Source organism: Pinus tabuliformis, chromosome 4_1 (genome assembly GCF_031772625.1).
Source record: "Pinus tabuliformis cultivar Carrire ecotype Pingquan chromosome 4_1, CPIR1, whole genome shotgun sequence".
In the NCBI taxonomy this organism is placed as follows: Eukaryota; Viridiplantae; Streptophyta; class Pinopsida; order Pinales; family Pinaceae; genus Pinus; species Pinus tabuliformis.
This window is the reverse complement of record NC_142303.1, coordinates 286,354,567-286,377,241: the sequence shown is the minus strand read 5'-3', so window position 1 is coordinate 286,377,241 and position 22,675 is coordinate 286,354,567. Positions and strand designations below refer to the sequence as shown.

The 22,675-nt window shown below is 42.8% G+C and overlaps 1 pseudogene; it reads right to left on the bottom strand.

Annotated features, from left to right (window-relative positions):
* The window catches only part of LOC149175381 (subtilisin-like protease SBT1.5), a 126,572-nt pseudogene that overhangs the window by 11,155 nt on the left and 92,742 nt on the right, over positions 1-22,675 (bottom strand).

The window sequence follows — 22,675 nt, the reverse complement described above, 5'->3', positions numbered from 1 at the left end:
CTTCAAAAGCAAAAACAGGTTGATGACCAATTAGACCTCTTAATGCAGCAAGACCAGAGGATCAGGGATTTGGAGAAAGAGCTGGAAGGAGCATTACAAGATAAACAGGGAGAATCCACTTCCCAAGCTCCTCCAACTAGTTCAACAACAACAACAACTTCAGGGGTAGCAGTGGCCCCCACAGCAGAAGCAGCAGGAACAACAACAGCACCAAAAGCCAGCAAAAGTGTAGAGGAATTGACCAAGGCCATCAAAGAAATGGAGCTCCAGGCCAATGAAATAAAGTAGGCCAAGGAAAAATTGGCAGAACTGGATGCCAAATATGACAAGTCGAAGGTAACTGTGGCAGAACAGGGTAGAGAGATAAAGGCCCTCAAGGACAAGATAAAGGCCTTAGAAAAAGAGCTGAATCTAGAAACAGCCATGGCCGACATAAAAAGGATTCTATGGGCCAAAATAGGCCAATCCATCACCCAACAATGGAGATCAATAAAAACAATGCATGAACAGATGGACTTGTTGGGCCAAGCACAAACAGAAATCAATAAGGCCAAAACACTGCTGCAAAACAAACCAGAACAGGCCAACAGAATGATAGACTTCCTGAACAGGCAGGAAAAGGAGGAACTGGCAGCCATAGGCATTCCCAACAGAACATAGGCTGTCCTCACTGCCAAGAAGGTGCTAACTCTCAGGAACTATGTACAAACTGTGGAGAGGAAGTGTTATGAGATCACAGCAGATGTGGAGGAATTCAAAGTCAAGTTGGCAGTGCTGCAAGCAAAAGGCCTGCCCAGCCTCCTAACTGGTGCAGGAAAACTAGTCTCCCGGGATCAATTTGCCAACAGAATTGCAACATACATTGAGAATCAGATTACTGCATCTGGCAGTACATTTGAACAAACAGGACCTCCCTAAGGACAGAGCTTGTATGACAAATTGGAAAGCCTGTTCTTTATTGAGAATGAAGTGAATCATCTTTTTGAGACTCCTCCTAATTTCTACAGATATACAGAGGCCGATGAGACCTTGATAAAGATTAGGAGGCATCAAATGCCAAAAGAGGATTGGTGGCAAGCAATACTTCAAATTCTGCCATGGTAGCTTCAACTGTTCGGTCACTGCCAGCTCCAGGTCACTACAAGACAAACAACATGATAAAGTCAGCATTAAAAGCAGCTGAAATGTGACTCAGCACATGGACTACGACGGCTAGCCCAAAAGGTAAAGAAATGCGCAAATTTTGACAACGTATCATCAGCCGACTCCAACTGCCACCAAGTCAACAGGCTCTGACCATTTTTGACAGCTAAGGGAACCAAAGTTATTACAACATTAACTTTCTCAGCTACTACACTCCAGCGGTTGGCATGTTATTAATGAAGCATTTACTCTCCGTTCAGATATTTTCTTATGTAAACTTTGTATATATACTCCCCTTGGTAACGCATAAGGGGTTGGTAATTTTTCACTCTGAGGCATGTATACTATTTACTTTCAGAATTGTTTAATACAAAGAGCTAGATCAGCTCAGTGATTTCCTGGAACGATGGTGTCTTGCTGATGATTCATGTGTTGATGCAGAATTCCTATGTTGTCTGATGAAATAACAAGTTTTTTCCTTAATCTCTGTTCTTGTCTTTCTTATGTTTATCAAATCATATTCATGTTACACTAAACTAGCAGTAAAGAAAAAGAATAGTGCAGGATTTGTTTTACTACACCTTGTACTCAATTTTTACCGCTGTAAATGTTCGTCTTCAGAATTAACCATGGACATGAATTCTTAATTGCTCATGTAGCTGTTAATTCTATATGTATGAATGTTACCTAGAAATTCTTAATTGCTTCTAGGTCAATATTCTCACTGTCTTTCTCTAGCAGTTTACTGTAAGATTCTTGGTTGCCTTGCATAAACTGGATACAACCCACCCAATCACTTTATGAACGTTTGTTCCTCAGACACTAACCTTGCTTTGCAGCATCACACAGCACCTCAAAACAACTAAAGGACCACTGACTCCATTGCCCAATGACATATAACATTCTGGTGAGAGCATACATATCTTGACTGAAACATTCAACAATGTAAACTTTGAAACGGGAACTATAAACTCAAAACGAGAACTCTGGCCCAAAAACCCCAAAAAAACCACAAAAACAGTGCTCAAAACGAAAAGTGTGTATACTGGAACGATGTTTTTTTTTTAGGTGTCAATTTTGCGGTTGTTTTAAAAATGGCAGCGACTACGAAATTTTCTATGAAATTTTCCTGCAAAATATAGCTTCAGAAAAAAAGTGTTGATACTGGAATAATGATTTTTTTTTTTAGGGTCAATTTTCATAATTTTTAAACAATGCTAATAAAACCAATTTTTTATGTCTCAAACAAAGTTAACTTTTAAGGAAAAACACATTAATGTTTCTGGTAGAATATCATTTTTCTTTCTTAAGTATAAATTTAACATGTTTTCAACCACAAAACTAAAAAAACATGACATTATGAACAAATTATTTCACTGAATGAATTCAAAAGTCTTTATTTGTACACTGAATAAAAGAGACATTATATCTCTAATTTGATATTGCATTGTAGATATTTAAACAATAAGATTTATCATACTTAAGACATAATCCAACAACATAAAAATGCTTCATAACTTCTCATTTAACAAAATATGGAAAACATCCATTTTATTTGAAGATACGATGCATACATCAGTTATATAAACTGTCTTAAACAATTATTCAAAATCACTCATATTTTCTTGCACACCATCAGAATTCACATCTTCAGATGAGTGACTGGATGCTGACGAAGATGTTCCATATTCTTCTCTGTCATCAACTAGTGCCCCATCTGAGTCCACATGCATGCCCAAGATTCCAGGTTTCAAAAGTCTTCTAGATCTACGACTGGTTTCAGCAGAGTCCCATGTCAACACTGTTCCTTCTGGTAACAACCTTTTCAGAATCTCTGTCATCTTGAAGCGAAGAGTTCCTCTCTTTGTTAAATTGAAGTCATAAACAAGTATGTCAACATCCTTCAATTGTAATATGTCTGTGCGGCGGCGATTTATATTTGTACCCTTTCTTTTTCTTTTTCCACCATTTTTTTTGTCAACTACCATCTCTGGCTTATACACACCATTGAATGGGTGTGTATTTGTGGCATACCAATGTACTTCAACACCTGTAACATCCTCATTTTCTGTAAAGACCTTTAAAACTTTAGCAACCCAAAATGGATAGCCATTGGGATCTCCATCTGCTAGCACTGCAATCATGCAACCCTCCTTAATATCCTGTACTGAACCCCTATAAAGGTCTTCCATGGCTTCACGTTGTGCACGAGATCTTCTGGAACCTATATACATCTCTCTTTCCTCTGCCTGTGAAGAATTAATAATACCCTGAGATTGTTGTTGTTCAACAATGTTTACTTCCTCATGTTCATTCGACACATTTTGTGGCCAAATAAATGGATTTTTCAAAGGTATATCTTCATTTATTGTTGTCGAAATGAGATCACTTTGATTATTGAAAAACGACTCCCACCAAACTGAATCAGCAATGTCAAAGTACTCATATGTATATCTAATACATTTTTTAATTTCTTCCAGGCAATCAGAATAATTTATAGCCCTGTTCTGTCTACGTGCATTCTGAGCTTCACCAACTGATTGTAATGACAATATTTTTGATGCAAATATTGGATGATCTGGAATGAACTTCAAAAATTGCAATCCTGATGACGGTGCCCACTCTGTAGTAGTTGAATACTTCTTGCCCCATATTAGTGTTTTCCCATCAATTTTTTTGATACGAAATTGATGTTGGAAGCTAATGTCATTAAGTTGTTCAATGCATTTCCCCTCACCATATGATCCCAGAATAAACCTTCGCATGTCAACAGTTTCTTCCAACACTTCAAAAGCAGGCTCTGGCATGTATGATTTCTTAATACATTCAATTAGTGATGGCAAGCTCCCAACTTCCTTCCTCCTCAATGTGACTGAAAAACGACTGAACATCTGATCAATATGGTCATGAGTGTGCCCAACAAGAAGGAAACCAACCTTTACCTTTTGAAAAATTCTCAATTCAACAAGCATGTTCAGATACCCAAAAACAATCTGATTTTTGTTTTCACGGCAAGTGTTGTCCAATTGTAGATACAAAACTTCAGGAAGATTACCAGACCAATGAGAAATGACATCATGAATTATGGTTATGGTCAGATTTGCATCATTATGAATATTTGGAGCTGTGAAGTACACCCTTGGCAACATTTTCCCATTGAAGACCATACAACCGACCAAGTGAAACTGAATAAAATTTTCCTCTTGTAGATTTTTGGGTGTGCGAACAAAATGTGGTAAAAGTGTTTTCTTCTGGTCCATACCATCAATTATCAAACCCAAATATTTATTTGGATTATCATAACACTTCTTTCGATGCTTGTACAACTTCTTCCTTTCATTTGTTTGTTGTTCGCGATGCTCCTGAAGTTCTTTGACAATTAAATCTACACAACATAAAAGAAATTCATTAAGAAATATGTTTTCATAGTTGATGACTATACAATTTTAAAAGTAAAAGTTATGAACACTTACCTCTTTCTGAGCCTTCACATTTGTCCCTTTTTGATTTAAGAGAAGCACATGTACTGCAAATCCCCATCCTTGTCTTCTTAGGAATACGAACATTATTGAATTCTTTCTTCCATAGCTTCACAAAATATTGATATGTAATAAAGTGGCCCTGTCCCTCAGCACTTTCTGCATATTCTTTGTATAAGTTGTAGATTTCTCGTCTTGAAAAATTATCTGGAATATGTATTGTCTCTCTATTTGGCATACACTCTCCATGCTTTGAAAAGAAATCTTTCATCCATGACATTGCAGTATTTGATAATGGCCCAAACTGTCTTTTATAACGTACTTCTGAATAAAATGTGGGATCCTTTTCCAAATTTTCTTGAATTCTCGAGAGACGAAAATTCCCAAGTGAATGAAACATTTTGAAAGCTTTTCTACACAATAAAAAATTCCTAATATGATAATCATAACCTGACAATGTAGATTGCATGCAGCCAACTAAATATGAGTTTTGCATGCTTTTATTCATTGACAAATATCTCTTCCTGCTTTCTAATGCAAATGTGAAATCCATACGTTTCAAGCAATTTTTTTGGCAACATTCACTTGAAATGAGAGCGCTGATAGAACTTCTTCTCGTCAGATATTCTGCTCTACCCCTTGTATAACTAGAATAGCTTGCATTGATACGAAAAGGTCTACTCCTACTCCTTGATACAATATTTCTTGGCAACATCTCCATCATTGGATCTTCATTTTTATAAGGACTTTCATCATTAAGAGGAACATCCACACTATGATCTGCTCTGATTTTCAAATTTTGACTGAGAGGATACCCTTCATCTTCCCCTTCTTCAGTGCTACTATCATAGTCCTTAGAATTCAGACTAAATGGAAAATCTGACTCGATGTTTAATGGATATTCTTCCTCATGTACATTGTCAGTGCTGCTCTCATAGTCCATAGAATTAGGACTATGTTGAAAATGTGGCTGTTTACTTATTGAAGATGCTACATCCTGTCCTTTGTCACTGCTACCTTTATACTGATTAGAATTAGGACAAACTGCATCATCCTGTTCTTCATCACTGTTGCTCTCATAGTCCTTAGAATCAGGACTAAGAGGACATTGTGATACTCCAATGTTTTGAGAATCATCATCCTGCGCTTCATCACCGCTGCTCTCATAGTCCTTAGAATCAGGACTAAGAGGACATTGTGATACTCCAATCTTTTGAAAATCATCATCCCGTGCTTCATCACCGCTGCTCTCATAGTCCTTAGAATTAGGACTAAGAGGACATTGTGATAATCCAATCTTTTGAAAATCATCATCCCGCGCTTCATCACCGCTGCTCTCATAGTCCTTAGAATTAGGAGTAAGAGGACATTGTGATACTCCAATCTTTTGAAAATCATCATCCCGCGCTTCATCACCGCTGCTCTCATAGTCCATAGAATTAGGACTAAGAGGACATTGTGATACTCCAATCTTTTGAAAATTATCATCCCGCGCTTCATCACCACTGCTCTCATAGTCCTTAGAATCAGGACTAACTAGACACTGTGACAATCCATACTTTTGAAATTCATCATCATGCTCATCATCACTGCTGCTCTCATAGTCCTTAGAATTAGGACTAAGTGGACACTTTGACACTCCATTATTTTGAAATTTTCCATCATGCACCTCAAAACTGCTGCTCTCATAGTCTTCAGAATTAGGACTAAGTGGACATCGTGACCCTCCATTCTTTTGAACTTCACCATCACATTCTTCAAAACTGCTACTCTCATAGTCCTCAGAATTAGGACTAAGTGGACATTGTGACACCCCATTCTTTTGAACTTCACCATCATGCTCCTCATCACCGCTGCTTTCATAGTCCTTAGAATTTGGACTAAGTGGAATCTGTGACTCTTTAAATTCTCCATCCCCTCTTTCATCAGTGTTGCTCTCGTAGTCCTTAGAATCGGGACTAAGTGGAAGAATTGACTTTCTATTCATAGTGGAAGGATTCCCACTATATTCATCAATATGAATAGAGTTGTTACGCGATGAAGATGTTGATGGTGTATAAACCGAAACTTCACCATCAGAGCAATCCATCACTTTCAAATAGAAAATGTTGAATGACACAAATGGAGTCTCCTGAGAGTATTATATAGCTTAAAGAATGAAATATTCCCTCCAAAGTTATTCCCTCCAAAAATTTTCGCGAAAATATTTCCCTCCAAAAATTTTCGCGAAAATATTTCCCTCCAAAAATTTTCGCGAAAATATTTCCCTCCAAAAGTTTGTTAGATTTATTTACCTTTATTATTTTATTCTACAATTGATTGAAAAACATAAACTAATTTATTTTTATGAAATAAATCACTAAAATTCAAATTGTAAATCACAACTTGTACATTAATTATTCTAATAGTTAAAGTATATCATATTTACTTAACAATTTCTTTTTTTTCTAATTTTTATAATATATTCTCAAACATATTAATCCCACATTCAATCCGTTGTAAAACAACTCTACAATATTCTCTCTATAATAATGTAAAACAAATTATCCCACATTAATCGTATGGAAAAACATCTTCGTAATTTCACTTATATAATAAATTTCGCTATCACTATTACTCGCCTCACATCTAGGTTTTCTGAAATTCCTTGAAAGACTCGTGAATTTGTGGAGCAGCGATATTGCTATCAACAATATATACAACGACGAATTATCGCAATTGAAAGGCAAGTACAATTATTTTTTCGAAATTTTCATATTAAATTACGTTAATGAAAAATATATTTTTTTTTAAATTAAAAAATTTTCCAAGCCAATTTTTTTTTTTTATACCACATGGTGAATCAGTAACTGTCTAGCCTAATCTTGCTATTTACCCCACCCCGCCCGCCACACCTCCCCCCTTCTCCAACCCCTGCCCCCCTAACTCCCTCCCCCCCCCCCCATTTTTTAATTTAAAAAAAAAAAAATTTCCAACCCCACCCGGCACCCGCCCCCACCCCGGCCAAAAAAAATTTCCAACCCCGCCGCACCCCGGCCCCCTGCCCATCCCACACTCCACCCCGGGCCCACCCGGCACCGGGCCGACCCCTAGGTCCCCCGCCCGGGCCGCCACACCCCCCTCCCCCTCCGGCCCCACGGGCCGCCCCGACCCCCCTCCCCCCACCCCGCACACCCCCCCACCCCTGCCCCTCCGACCCCCGGGCCGCCCCACCCTCTCCCTCCCACTGGGCCGCCCCACCCTCTCCCCCCCTCGGGCCGCCCCCTCCACCCCCCACCCGGGCTGCCGCACCCCCGCCCCCTCCCCCCCTCCCCATCCCCTATCCCGCTCTCCCCGCCCCTCCCCCCTCCCCTCCCCCTCCCCCTCACCCACCCCGCCCACCCCGCCCAGCGCTCCCCCCTCCCCATCCCCCTCCCTCCCCCCCCGCCCGGCCATCCCCCCTCCCCCCTCCCCCTCCCCCCCCCCCCCCCCCCTCCCCCCCCCCCCCCCTCCCCATCCCCCTCTCCCCCTCCCGCCCCTCCCCCCTCCCCCATCCCCCTCCCCTCACCCACCCCCCCACCCCGCCCAGCCCACCCCGCCCACCCGCCCCCCCGCCCAGCCCACCCTGCCCACCCGCCCACCCCGCCTAGCCCACCCCGCCCACCCGCCCACCCCACCCAGCCCACCCCCCCCTCGCCCAGCCCACCCCCCCCCGCCCAGCCCACCCGGCCCACCGGCCCAGCCCCACCCCGCCCGCCCCCCGCCCAGCCCACCCCGCCCAGCCCACCCCGGCCCAGCCCGCCCTGCCCAGCCCACCCCGCCCCGCCCACCCCGCCCACCCCCCAGCCCACCCGCCCCGCCCCGCCCACCCCGCCCAACCCACCCGGCCCGCCCCGCCCAGCCCACCCGCCCACCCGCCCAGCCCACCCGGCCAGACCACCCCCCGCCCGCCCCGCCCAGCCCACCCGCCCACCCCGCCCGCACAGGCCACCCCCGGGCCGCCCCGTCCCGCCCTCGGGTGGAGCGTCGATTCCCGGAATCGACGCTCCGCCCTCGGGCGGGGCGGGGCGGCCCGGGGGTGGCCCTGTGCAGCGGGGTGGGCTGGGCGGGTGGGCGGGGTGGGCTGGGCGGGGTGGGCGGGTGGGCTGGGCGGGGCGGGGCGGGCGGGTGGGTTGGGCGGGGCGGGGTGGGCGGGTGGGCTGGGCGGGGCCGGGTGGGTGGGGCGGGCGGGGTAGGCTGGGTGGGTGGGCGGGTGGGCTGGGCGGGGTGGGCGGGTGGGCTGGGCGGGGTAGGCTGGGCGGGGTGGGCGGGTGGGCTGGGCGGGGCGGGCGGGCTGGGTGGGCTGGGCGGGGCGGACGGGGTGGGTGGGCGGGTGGGCGGGTGGGCTGGGCGGGCGGGCGGCTGGGCGGGGTAGGCGGGTGGGGTGGGTGGGTGGGCGGGTGGGCTGGGCGGGGGGGCGGGTGGGCTGGGCGGGCCGGTGGGCTGGGTGGGGCGGGCGGGGCGGGCGGGTGGGCTGGGCGGGGCGGGCGGGGTGGGGGGCGGGTGGGCTGGGCGGGGCGGGCGGGCCGGGTGGGCTGGGCGGGGCGGGCGGGGTGGGCGGTGGGCTGGGCGGGCGGGCGGGGTGGGTGGGCTGGGCGGGGCGGGCGGGCCAGGTGGGCTGGGCGGGGCCAGCGGGGTGGGCGGGTGGGCTGGGCGGGTGGGCGGGTGGGCTGGGCGGGGCGGGCGGGGTGGGCTAGCCCACCCCGCTCGCCCCGCCCAGCCCACCCGCCCGCCCCGCCCAGCCCACCCGGACCGCCCGCCCCGCCCAGCCCACCCCCCCACCCCGCCCGCCCCGCCTAGCCCACCCGCCCACCTGCCCACCCCACCCCGCCCACCCCGCCCAGCCCACCCGCCCGCCCCGCCCAGCCCACCCGCCCAGCCCACCCCGCCCGCCCCTCCCAGCCCACCCCCCCCGCCTCGCCCAGCCCACCCGCCCGCCCGCCCCCCCGCCCACCCACCCGGCCCGCCCGCCCACCCGCCCACCCGGCCCGCCCCCCGCCCAGCCCAGCCCACCCACCCCGCCCGCCCCCCCAAGCCCCCCCGCCCAGCCCACCCCGCCCGCCCGCCCAACCCCCCACCCACCCCGCCCAGCCCACCCGGCCCGCCCGCCCCCCCCCACCCCCCCGCCCCCGGCCCGCCCCGCCCAGCCCAGCCCACCACCCGCCCGCCCCGCCCAGCCCACCCGGCCCGCCCCGCCCAGCCCACCCGGCCACCCCGCCCAGCCCACCCGGCCACCCCGCCCAGCCCACCCCCACCCCGCCCCCCCAGCCCACCCCCCGCCCCGCCCACAATTTTTTTATTTACTAATTTATGTGTTTTTTTTTTAGGAAAATGGCATCAAGAAAAATTTCTGTGAATCTTTCTGGAGCAAGGAGTCTTAAAGGTGTATCTTCAAAAAACGTTGGTGAACGAACTCCACCTGAGCTCATACCTACAAAAAACGTTGGTGAACGAACTCCACCTGAGCTCATACCTACAAATATGTCAACTGTTTTAAGTGATAAGAAGCTAATCTCAGATTGGAAAAGTTCAAAAGAGGTGAAATTTCCATCAAGAGCCTGGTATGTGAAAGAAAGAGAGAGCACAACTGTGAATATATATCTATACATTGATACACGCAATAATAATGAAAATTTGGAGGTGATGGGAAAAGTCATAGATATGTGTTCGGTACCAAACACTGAAGTTGTTTACGTACTTACAAAAACTGCCAAGTCACATGAAAGGATTAAATACCGACTATCATATTCATTATATGATAGGAGAGAGGTATCTACAAAGTTGTGTAAACAAATCGTAAATGATATGACACAAAACACGGTAAGTATTGTTATTTGTATTTTTATTTTGCGTTTTGAAAATGTCTCGCTATATTTTTTAACTTTGATTATATTAACATATGATATTTTGTTTGGCAGAATTTTGTTGAAAGCTGTTCAATTATGGTGGGAGGCATTCATTACATAGAGAATGATATCATGAACGTTGTCAGCCATTTTTACTCAGTGTCAGAGGAAGATATGCAAAACATGGAAAATGTAGTAATTGATGATGCTACAAAACTACATCCAAAGAATCAGAAAAAAAGGCCTCTGGTGGATAAATCTAGCAAGGGTAAACAAGTTACTTTTGAGGACGATGAAGTTGACAATGAAGCATATGTTGCCATTACTGAAGATGACATTGAAATTGTGGAAGGTCGTAAAAGACCAAAAGTAACAATGGCCAAGAATAGATCTCTTCATAATGTTAAGACGAAAAAAAGTAGAGTTGAAGATCTTGAAGTAGTCATTACCAACAGTCAAGAACCTAGTGAAACTTCAAAAGGAAGCAGAGAAATCATTACACCAGGAGCTGATTTAGGTGATGGCATTATCAAAACAAAACAAAATGCCATTCGACAGAATTTGACAAAGAGAAACTTAGTTGATGGTGGTCGTACATTTCAGTTAAATGTGACACAAACCTATAAGGCAAGTGAAGGACAATGCCAATATCAAGTCAGAAAGCCGCATCATCTGCATGTTCACAACTTGAAGACATTGATGAGGTACAATCCATATGCTCATGTGGTTAGTTATGCGCTTCTTGTTGATCCACTTCAAGTTCCCAACGAAGAAGCATTTGATAAGTCAAAATGTTTTGAATACAATTATTATGTGCTTGGGGGAACCATTCTGTTGAAGCTCAAAGACAATTGATGGAGGAATATCCTAATAACCCACGTTTTGAAACGATGAAATGTATCATTTATGCTGGTTTAAATGAAACAGAAGCAAAGCTAGTGGCATGGGATCATAATTCAGATAATGAATATAGGATGTCTATGACTTTGGTCCAAAAGGTTAGATTTATTCATAGTGAATTCCTAGAAAAATGTGGTGGGGATAAGATCAATATTACTACAGATTTCCGAAAGGAATGTTGTATGGAAATAGGCTATCAAATTGAAGATAAAGGCAATTCAAAAAATGGAAAAGACAACAGATCTAGCGATTTATTCAGAGGTGTTGATAACATTTTCCAATTGGCATTTAGAACTGGAGATATTTGGAATTTGATTGATGACATTTTTAGCATGTGGGAAGACATTGGCATTAAAAACCAGAAGGTCAGAAAGTCTAAGCCATTGATATGTAGCAACAATAAATCAGCGCCTGAACTGAAGCAACTTCCAGACGATATGACCATCACGCCTTGGAGGGCGATGCAAGGAGTGAAAGATGAAAAAATTGTCAAAACAATATTATCTCGTGTGAAGTCGGGGGAATTATCATTGGAAGAAATGTCTGAAGAATTTCAAAAGTAAGTTTGCTGAATTATTTTTACTTATTTCCAGGATTATAGTTATCTTTTAACTAAAACATGTTGTTATTGGTAGTATTTGTTATACATATCAGTATATTAACTTTTTCTTACTTTATCTATGCAGTCACAAAGTTTACATGAAAATTCAGGAACAAATGGTTAAATTGTTGAATGAAGATAGTTGGGATGATGTTGTACGCAACTATCCAGATTCAAGTTCTACATCAACATTGAAAGCTTTTTATCTTGCATTTAAAAAGGTAACTTGATTTATACATTCAGTTTTAATCATCTGTGTACTATTTTTAATTTAAATTAAAACTTACACATACATTTGTTTGTTTGGTAAAAGATGAAGAAAGAAGATAATGGAGCACCAGACAGTTTCAAGACTTTTATTGAAAAAATAAAGATTGAAAGACTGAGAAAGCAACGTATTAAGAATGTTGAACTTGATCCAACTCTTAATCATTTCATTTGGAATGGGCTAGACACTATTCAATATCAAGTAATACAAGGCGACTGTGAAGACATTGCGAAACTCATACCAAAAAGGGATTATGCCCTCGTTATTGCAGATATTCCCCATGGTTTCAATATTCCAAACATTTGCTATGATAATGACCCTTATACTTATCAAGCTTTTAATAAAGTGGTGGCGGGATTTAAGGAAGTGACGTCATCACCATTATGGAGATTTGTGACATTTCATTTAGACACACAGTTGGCAATGTTATTGTCAAGCTTCAAGGGGAAAACAAATTCAAGGATGCAGCTTACATGGTAAGATGTTTAAAGGTATATTTGATTAATGTTGAAAAATTAATTTATGTACAAGTTAATTGAACTTTTACTATTTTATGTTACACGCAAAAGTCAAATCTTCTTGACAATGAAGATCAACAATTTATAAATGACTGTGAGTTCATTCATATTGATAGTTGGGTAAAAGATGATAGCCATATGTCTATGATTTTTAATCGGGTGGACAAAAAGAGTCATAGCCAAATACTGACTTATGATGCTGTTGTGAGAAAACTAACATATGAAGACAAAGAAATGAAAGGAGAGATAGTTAACATTTATCAGAAACCACAATTATTGATTAACTATCTTATAGACATATGTTCAAATGAAGGAGATTGGGTTCTGGATTTATTTTCTGGCTCAGGTACGTTTTGCCACATGGAATTGAATTTCAATATGTTCTTTTTTTTAATTAATATGTCATTGTACTAATTTACTTCATTATTTTTTTGTGCTTGATAATTAGGTACAACACTAGCATGCTGCCTTCAAAAAGGAAGAAATTGCATTGCAATTGAGAAAGATCCATTACAATGCAATTTCATTCAGCAAAGAATTAATGCTCTTCAATTTCTTCCAGATGCAATGCAAGAAATTGGGTTGAAGAAAGGGGACTTTAGTGAATCACGTGTGGCAAAAAAGGCAAAGGAACCCCAACCACCATTACATGGAATGTATGGAAAGACACATATTGGGGGATTTGCAGACATGAAAGACCCATTAGAAGAGGAAAATGAGCAAAATGAGCAAAATGAAACAGAAAATATTGTGGAAGAGGACAATGATGAAACTCTAGAGGACGAAGAGTTTGGATTACGTGACATTCTTGATTAAATTTAAGTTATGCTTGTAACTCAAGCTTTGCAATGTTTTGACTTTGACATTTTATGAGAAGAATAAACACTCAATTAGGGTTGTTATACGTTCAATATTGGTAATATGTGATTTTTGCATTGATTTTTAAGTTAATCATTTTTTTTTGAAAAAAAAATAGTTATTATTATCTTTTTGACATGAAATTCATAAAAAAAACTATTATTTGACCATTTTTAGTTAATATTTTTGTATAAAAATTGTGATTTTGACATGTTAATTCTAGCAAAAAATTATCAAAACGTTTAGTTTTTTTGTTATATTTATGTTAAAAATGGTTATTTTTTATGTCCATTGTTAAAAAATGTTGTTTTTTAGAAACAATTATTTCATGTGGATTGAAAAATTAATTAAGGGGGTTGAAAAGATGTCTAAATATGTAGATTATCTAAAATTCAAACTATCGACTTTATAATTTAAAAACGCAAAACAATAAAAAGCCCACTAAAAAAAAAAAAAATTAAGATAGAGAACAAGAAAATATGAATACAATGACGACTTCAAAAACTATCAAATTTAGAAAATAATTTTTTACATTTCACACACTAGAAAATTTAAAGTCAAAAAATAGGTCTTTTAAAAAAAGGGTGTGATGCAGAATACACACTTTTTAAAATCAGGATGAAAATCACTACCATTCACCGAGCCTCACCCACTTAATGCACATGAAAAAAATTAAAGTTCCAAAAAGCATGTTCTTAAAAAAACATGTGTATTCTGCATCAACACTTTTGAAAATCGGGTCATTTTTTTGCCACCTCTACAAAACGGGTAACAGTATCAGTTCCCGTTTCAAAGTTTACATTGTTATTCTCCAACCAAACACAAAAACAAAAGTTTGAACATCATAGCTAGCCTAAAAATACTATCAGAACAGAGACAAATTATAAAGAGAGAGCCCTCTCTGATTACAGTTTGGCTAGAAGCTGAAATCCAAAGACTGGTTAGTGGTTACCCCGGCCGTATTCCCTTGGGAGTCATAGGGAACAACCTGGGTGTTAATAAGCATAACACGAAAAAAAGTAGAAAATGATGGATAATTGAAATTCCCAGACTGACCTCCTTGAGCAGGACAAGTAACATTTGTACGATTGAGAACCTTGATGGAGTCTAGAGAATAAGCAAGACTGCATAGAAAAATCACATAGTCATTGACGCCCAGATCGTAAATGAGCCTCGGATCCATAGCTCTCTGGGGATCCACATGACTTGTGCCGAAATCAAAAGGTGTGGAAGCGTTTCTGGTGGCTTCATCAACCATCGACATGTCTAGTTTATTCATATTGTCGTAAGTGTAAGCAGTGGTCATGATAGCAGATCTGATGGTGGTGGGGCTCCAGTCGGGATGCGCTCCTTTCAACAACGCCGCGACCCCGCTTAGGTGAGGGCATGACATGGAGGTCCCAGATATTATGTTGAACTCTGTTTGCCTGCTATCAAATGGGAGGCCGGTAGGGCCCACTGCGTCGGTCCAAGCAGCCAGAATGTTCGCACCGGGGGCTATAACATCAGGTTTGAGAAGTTCAATTGTTACCATGTTGGGCCCTTGCTGGAAAAGGAAGCTACAATGGGAGCTGGCTTGACATCCAATTGGGTACCATGAAAAATTGTGGTGGCCATTGCATTTTTGGTTGACTGCATGTATCTGCAGATGGAATCCGCACTAGCGCTGCCCCCTGTAATGGCGGGGAGTAGATGGGCATCGACAATGAGCCCTTGGCCATCAGATGGGGTGTTAGCAAGTATCATTCCCACACCTCCGGCTTGCTGGACCACAACCCCCTTGGCCACCCTCGGATTATCCCCACGCTCACACAACACGATCTTGCCTCTGACAACGTTGGGATCCAACGACCCCTCCTTGCATACAGTAGCCGAAAATTTGTTGCTGCCCGCTTGAAAAGCATCCCTGACATCGAAAATAGGAACTGGAATTTGCGGGTTCAATCCTTTTCCACTGCACAACGATGCGCCATGTATGACCACACCATTGCGAAGGCATACATTGACGGGGAAGTCACGATCCATAGTGTCGGCCCCCATTGTGGTGAGCCAAGGGGCCACGCTTGACACCGTTGAAGCGTTGGGGCCGTCGTTTCTCGCTGACGCAGAAACGAACACCCCATGCTTCAACACCTTGAAGTGCCAGCGGCAATGGCATCTAGATCAAAAGGAAGCGCAGAACTGGATCCTCTGATCGACAGAGAAAGAACGTTCACTCCATCGTCTACAGCCTTGTCCAGAGCAGACAATATGTCTGACTCAAAGCAGCCTTTAGACCAACAAACCTTGTACACAACAATACGTGCCTTAGGCGTAATACTTCTGGCAATACCCTATGCGTAACCCATCATGTTACCTCCCGGAACGTATCCACCTGCGACCGTGGAGGCAGTGTGCGTGCCATGACCATCCGAATCCCTTGGCGAACGCGACTCCAGAGTTTCGTTCATGGGACCAAAGACGGTTTCATAGCCCTTAGAGAAAAATCGCGCCCCCACCAGCTTCCGATTGCAGAGAATGTTGGGGAAATTGACCCCGCTTTCACACTCACCTTTTCAGTGCTTGGGAATGGGCCCCATGCCCTGATCGCTAAAGCTCTGCCATTCCAGCCATATGCCGGAGTCTAGAAAATCGATGACCACATCAAAGTCATAATCGGACAACTCCCATAGGCCACTTCCGTTAGGCGTGGCGAGACCGAGGAAGTAAGGGTACCATGTCGTCTGCAGCTGGTGTGCACGATCTTGGAACATGGCGAGAACGCCTGGTGTTTTCTTCATTTGAGCGACCTCCTCTTCTATTAGCCTTGCCGAGAATCCATGCAACACAATGTTATAAACATGAAGCAGCAATGCAGCTTCATCATGGTTTTCATCCTTAGAAGTGCCCACTTTCGTTTTGATGGTGGCCTTGATAGCAACTGCAACGGTCGATCTGTACCATTGCTTGCTCGTATGAAAGGCGGTCGGTTTTGAGTTTCCGTCAACTCAAAAAATGAATGTCTAGCGTCTATCTCTGGCAGATCCCACCACCAGTTCTTGACACAGACAAAACACTAATGACAACGACACCCATGAGATTGCCAGGAAACCATTGTAGAATACTGCTTCACCGCCTCCAATACCACTCTACTCCAATTCGTTTACAAAATAACAACCCTCAAACAAAATCGAAGGCAAATCTATACAGAAAATATGAAGCATTTCCTTCTCAAAAACCTCACACACTGAATTGCAATACACTAGACAACCTTATTGTTCTTAAATAGTATGTTAGGGGTGCACTTCAATATCGATGTGCGTACATTTTCTCATTCGTTTAAGCTTTGCCCACAGGGTCAAACACATTTTCCAGTGGAGTCCAATTTCCAAAATGAATTCAGAAGAGCGTCCACAGACTAAGACTAATCTTATAGGTAATAGAATTCACAATTGAACTCGTTGAAGATGAAATTTTGAGTTTATTAATAGCGTTTTATTTTTAAAATTGCATTTTCATGACGTAGTAACATGGCATCACATTAGTTGGTTCAAAACATCGATCAAATTATAATTATGTGATTAATCAGAAAGACATCTATTTCACACTATGGATCACAAAAGTCTTAGATCTAACATGAGACCTTTTATTCGTACGGCCATCAAAATTGCATTTGAAACACATAGTAACATGACATCACATTAGTTGTTTCAAAACATCGACCAAATTCTAATTATGTGATTTTGCACTTGAATCAGATAGTAGCATGACATCACATTAGTTAGTTCGAAACATCGACCAAATTCTAATTATGTTATTAATCAGAAATACATCTATTCCACACTATGGATTGCAAAAGTCTTAGATCTAACATGAGACCTTTTATTTGTACGGCCATCAAAATTGCATTTGAATCAGATAGTAACATGACATCACAATAGTTGGTCTGACCAAATTCTAATTATGTGATTAATCGAAAAGGCATCTGTTCCACACTGTGGATCAAAAAACTCTTAGATCTAACATGAGACCTTTTATTTGTACAACCATCAAAATTACGTTTCAATGAGATAGTAACATGACATTACATTCATTGGTTAGACAAAATTCTAATTATGTTATTAATCGGAAAGACATCTATTCTACACTGTGGATCACAAAAGTCTTAGATCTAACATTAACATGAGACCTTTTATTTATACGGACAGGCATCCCTTATTATTTTTTTATTTTTTGAGTTTAGTCAAATTAACAACTGTGATTTGGTTGTTTCATTCCATTCCTCTTTTATCTCAAGGATTAGCATAGGAGGTCGTGGCTGGTTTGAGGTTTAGGGTTTAGCGCTTCAAACCTATAGAACCAGAATTAGTTTTGGACGCACACAGGGTTAGAACAGTGGAACTGCTCAGAAGAGGACAAGGACTGACCCGAAAAATGGTAAATGGGGGGTCCATTGGGACCCCATCCTTTAAACAAATAGTTATGCAAAAACAAGTAGTGCAGGAGGGAGTAAAGATAACAGGATATGGAAAGCTTAAGCAAGATAGTGAAACAGGCAAAGAGAAGAAACAAAGGGCGCACAAAGAAACAAACAGTAACCCAAAAATGAAAGAAAAATAAAGCAATGGAAAGGAGGACAACAAAAAGAAGGATGACAGGGCAAATACACATAGCCCATAAAGAGAAACAAATAGAGGAAGGAGGGGAACGAGAGGAAGGGAATCAATCAAGAGATGAAGAGAAGGAAGAAACTGCACCAAACCCCAACAATAACAAAGCAACAAGAGGAGCATGCAAACCAAAAAAATCAGAAACCCTAAGAGTGGTGATCACAGATCCAGAGATACAAGCCTATAGAGACCATATGTCGGAACATGCAGTAATATGAAAGTTCATGGGACTGTGGCCAACTGAAAGAGCGTTATGTCAGTGGATCAGGCAGCAATGGAAACCCAAAGGTGATTTCAAACTGCACTTAAGAGAAAAAGGTTTTTTCACTGTTGTTTTTACGAATTTAGAGGATAAGGACAGAGTATTTGATGGGGGTCCTTGCTTCTTCGCTTCAGTGGGTCTCTACGTGAGGCCCTGGAAACCCAACTTCGTGCCAGAAAAAGAGACATTCACATAGGTCCCAGTGTGGGTTCGTCTTTTCTCACTTCCAGTGGACTATTGGGGCTTGGCGACATTAAAGCAAATAGGGGATCAACTAGGAACTTTCATCAAAGCCTAAGAAGCAATGATGCAAAGAAAATACACTTCCTGCGCAAGAATTTGTGTGGAGATGGATGTATCAGGAGATTTACATGAAGGATTGTGGCTGGAGTATAGGGATGAAGACTATTTCCAAGCCATTGACTATGAGCAAATCCCCTTTCGCTGCAGAAAATGTCACGAACATGACAATTTAGTAAGATAATGCCCATTAAACAAAACAGGGGAAGAACCTAAGCGAGAGCAAACAGTAAAGGGCAGGGATGCCTTGATAAAGCCAAAAGAAAGACAAAGGGCTAACAGAGAAAGAAGGAAAAGAACAGGGGTAGCATAAGGCAACACCAGCAACGCCTTTGGAATCTTAGAGACAGATACAGATTCAGAAGAACAAAATAAGGAATCAAATAATAGTGAAGGGACTGGCAGATCATGAAACCAAAGAAAGGGAGGAACATCCCCTCAGGATAGTAGTTCAAATGCAGGAGCCAATAGAAGAGCCAAATGAAGATGCATATATGCTTACCAGTGATGGTGGTAGTGAGGAGATGGAGCTAAATGAGGTTCTAGGGCAGGAAGGAGTGAACTTACTAGTCATGGCAGAAATCTGGAAAACCCAAGGAATAGAAAATATTCTGGAGGAAGAGATTAGAAATATCAATAATATATTCATTGCAAGGCAGAAGGCGAAGTTGGATAGGTAAAATAGGAAGTTGGGCATGGAAAAGGGAACAGGTAGCTATTCAAAGAGCCTTTTATGCAATTCAGCTAGCTCGAAACAAAGAAGGAAGAGAGGCCAAAGAACAAATGGTGAAGTATTACAAGAACTAGGTATTTTAATGTTAAACTCTGGCAAGATGAAGGCTCTGAATGCCTTCCCGTCTTACCAATAATCTGTCTAGTTAAAAATGAAAGTTATATCGTGGAATGCAAGAGGGCTGAATAGCCAAGCGAAACAAAGACTTCTAAAGAGAAAATTCCAAAAAGAGAAACCGGATATCATGTTCATACAGGAAACCAAGTGTGCTAACAACAACATGGGGAATATCAACAAAAGGCTTGGTAAATACATAGAATATATGGAAGTCGCCAGTCAAGGTTGGGAAGCGGGTTTAGTAACTCTTTGGGACTCCTGAGTGATAAACATCCTCTCGACGGAAGCTACAAGATCATTCATAGCCATGGAAACTCAATTTATAGGTAATTCTGAAACTTATGCACAAATTTTTATGGACCTTAAAAGCTAAAAGATAAATTCTCTTTTCTCCGCTCTCTTTTAAGTCTAAAGCTCAAATATCCCAACTTGAAAATCATCATGGGGGGGGATTTTAATATGATAACCTCTCTTTTGGAGAAGAAAGGAGGGATTAGAAAACTCAATAAGGATGCTAAGCTCTTCGCTAAATTCATTGATTCTTCCAAACCAGTGGACATCTAGCAAAAAAGTGGAACTTTCACTTGGAATAATAGGAGAGGAGGAGAGAAGCAGATAGCCTCTCACTTAGATAGATTTCTTATTTCTGAAAGCATTATACTTGAAGGAATAATAGTGGAATCCGACATCCTTCCTAGAGGAGGATCGGATCATTGGCCAATCTCTTTGGTAGCGGCCATCCAAGGAACCCCCAGAAACAAGCCTTTCAGATTTGAGAAGCTCTGGTTGAATCACCCTAATTTCATTCGACTGGTGGAGAAATGGTGGCACGAACCAATGGACATCAGAGGAACCAGAATGTTTAAACTTCAAAGAAAATTAAGATACATCAAAAACAAAATAAAATAATGGAATACAACAGAGTTTGGGAACATTTTTAAGGAGAAAACCATCATAGAGGGAAAGTTAGAATAGATTCACAAAGAATGGGCTAATGGGCACAACAATGAGGACTCAGCAGAATAGGAAAAAGTCCTATTGCAACAGTGGCAAGCACACTGTCAACAGGAAGAGACCTTATGGAAACAAAAATCCAGGATACAATGGCTAAAGGAGGGGGAACAGAACACCAAGTTCTTCCATAGGTCTGCGCTAGACTACAGAGGGGCAAATAAAATACTCTGTCTCAACAATGAAAAGGGGGAAACTTTAAAAAGTCACCAAGAAGTAACAACACTGCTCACAAGGCACTTCAATCATATAGCCCAGGAGCTGCAAGGAGACAAGATGGAAGCTATTGAGGAACTAACTTAGGCTATTCCTAAAATTATTACGAATGAGCAAAACCTAGCTCTTATCAGGGAAATCGCATTGGAGGAGGTGGAAGAAGCAGTTAGAAGTATGCTGAATGACAAGGCACCTGGGCCTGATGGTTTCACCATCAATTTTTATAAAACCCGTTGGAGCTTTGTTAAGGCTGAAATATGGTAAGTAGTAGAAGATTCCAGATGCTCCTATTCTATCCTTAAATCGCTAAATTCAACCTTCCTCCCTCTAATTCCCAAGGTAGAATAGGCCAACTCCCCAGAGAAATTTAGACCTACAGCCCTATGTAATGTAATATATAAAATCATATCTAAAGTTATAGCTAACAGATTGAAGTCCATTCTTCCTGGCCTCATTTCAGAAGAGAATTCGTGGTATGTTGAAGGAAGACAGATTTTGGATAATATTCTACCAGCCCAGGAAATGGTTCACACTCTTCAGGCCATGAAAATAGCAGGGATGTTGATGCAGCTTGATCTTTCTAATGCCTATGATAAGGTCAACTGGAACTACCTTGAGGCCATATTGAATTTTTTGGCTTTAATAAGCAGTGGACTAAATGGATTCTTTCCCTGATTAAATCCACTAAGTTTTCCATCCTTGTCAATGGCTCCCCCTCCGACCCTTTCTCTCCCTCCTGAGGAATCAGGCAAGGAGACCCTCTGTCACCTTTCCTTTTTGTTATCCTTATGGAAGGTCTGAGCAGACTCATCAGCAAAGCAAAGAATGAGGGAAAAATCAAAGGACTATAACCCCTTCATCCCATACCAGCGACAATGCACCAACAATTTGTGGATGACACAATGCTGCATGGGACGCCAACTGTGAAAGAAGCCATGGATTTCAAGAAAATACTAAATCTCTTCAGTAAGGCTTCAGGTATGGAAATCAATATTTGAAAATCCACTATTTTTTTCTTCAATACTCATTTAGCCATTCAGAAGCATCTATCTAGTATTCTAGGCTTTCGAAGAGGTAGCCTACCCTCTAAGTATCTGAGGGCCCCTCTGACGGACAAACCCTGGAAAAAGATACACTGGGAGAAAATCCTAGCCAAAATGAAGAAGAGATGTCAGCACTAGACCCACAGAGCCCTTAATTTTGCTAGAAGATTAGTCCTCACCAAAGCAGTATTGCAGGCCATTCCGCAGTACCTGCTCTCTATTATCCCTGCCCCTAAAGGAATCCTACTGCAGATTAGAGCAATCGAGAGATCCTTTGTCAGGAATGGCAATGCGGAAAAAACGAAATGGGTGCTTGTTGCCTGGAACAAACTTTGCAAATCAAAAGAATTAGGGGGCTTAAATCTTATGGATCCCTCCGCTATCAACATGACCTGTGGATCCAAGCTCTGGTGAAGATGGTTGAAGGAACCCAATCTTCCATGGGCCAGACACTGGAAGGAAAAATATACCCCAGAGTGCAACATTCATGAATTAATAAGGCTGCAGGAGGTTCCTGAAGGGTCTCCTATATGGAATTTAGCAGGAAGGAATCGTGACATTGTGCAGGATCACAGCTTTTGGGAAATCCAAAATGGGGAAACAACCTTATTCTGGGAAGATGCTTGGCAGCAACTCCCAAAGCTTGAAAGACCAGAGTTAGCAGGCCTTTAGAGACAGTGCCAGGACAGGGGCAGATACACTGTCCATCAATA